Source organism: Opisthorchis viverrini, assembly GCF_000715545.1.
Source record: "Opisthorchis viverrini unplaced genomic scaffold opera_v5_52, whole genome shotgun sequence".
NCBI lineage: Eukaryota > Metazoa > Platyhelminthes > Trematoda > Opisthorchiida > Opisthorchiidae > Opisthorchis > Opisthorchis viverrini.
This window is the reverse complement of record NW_008751708.1, coordinates 1,181,770-1,183,309: the sequence shown is the minus strand read 5'-3', so window position 1 is coordinate 1,183,309 and position 1,540 is coordinate 1,181,770.

Below are 1,540 nucleotides of genomic sequence, written 5' to 3'. Positions count from 1 at the left end.
AACCCTGAACGGTGTAGCATTGAACACAGTTCAACTACAGTTCACAATACAACTTAGCTCGGATTACAGCTCCATGATATCGTAGAAAAGCCGGGTATCATCCAGATTCCCACACACAAAGCTCCAACTATCACCGTCTTGCGTGACATGTGAACAATCCAACAGAAGTGACAACATCTGATATATGATACGTGCCCCAGCTCGCACATCCACCTGGCAGCCTTACTGCTAATGGCGGAATAACTGCGCCAGAACGGAGGCGTATGTAATACTTGGAGCGGCAAAACGCCTGGTGGTAGGCTGTGTACCGTTATCTCAAAGAACAATTATGATTTTCGGATGTGCTGCGCACCAACCATGGAATCCAATGTTCTGGTGGAGGACTGCCAGCGATGTGTTCGGATATTACTTTCTTTGCAGCAATTTATACTGACTGTGGCTGGTCACTTGATAATTCACCACACGCGGATGCACCTTCTTCGCTGTTGCACGATTCGTCAGCCAGATTCTTTGGATGAAATTTCCCGTGGTCATGTGTTAAAGCGTTTTTTTCTAGTGAACCCTACGTATTCGAGTGGCCATGCACAGCAAAATCGACCGGCAAGGAAACGATAAATAGCTTCGTCCATCAAACGGATTGTTTGTCACATAAAGATAAGCACACAGAGTTTGAATTCTTCGATTTTTTCAGGCACGACAGTTCCAAAACTTCCCATTTCATGAGCTGTCTCAGAGGACACCAGTCAAATAACGGTTTAAATCTCATCTTCACGATGACCGTTTTCAGTCCAGAAGTACCTACCTTACCTGTTGCTCCATCATTAGGAAGTGCTCAGGAGCATTTCTGGGTTAACTGTTTGTTTGGATACATCACTGGTAGTGTCCAGGCCCGGCTGTCTCGTCACGTGTTTTTACGTTATCATGTTCACGGCCCTTGCTTGCTCACGTCCAGTGGTGCCCATAGGGCCACTGAAAAACTAATAAGTTGCTCAGTCACAATCATTTCGTTATACAAGCCAGACTAGGCTTGCTCGGTTAACGGTTCCGGGTTTGGAAATTCGTCAAAATTATGTCGGGCGCGCACTGCTGGCGCCTTAAACAGAGGCTGAAAGGCCGCCTTCCCTCTGCTTGGAAGGAAGCGATTGTCATGCCAATCTACAAAACTGATGAGCAACTATCGCCTGGCAGCTACAGGCCTATAAGCCTCACTATCGTGCCGTGCAAGTCGATGGAACGCATTCTGAAGCGAGCTATCATAGATCACCTTACTTCCAGCAACCTGATATCTCCAGCTCAACAAAGATTTCTCCAAAACCGCTCTCGCGTGACAAACATGCTCGTGCTTATGGACAGCTTAACCCAAGCCAAGGACGAAGGATTCATATCGGATGCCATATTTTTCGACTTCTCAAAAGCAGTTGACAGGGTCTCACACGTTCCGCTTCTCCACAAACTCGAGTCTTACGGGATTCAAGGGAAAATCCTTCCCTTGGTCAAAGCGTTCCTATCAGACAGGTCATTCCGAGTGAGAATAGGCTCA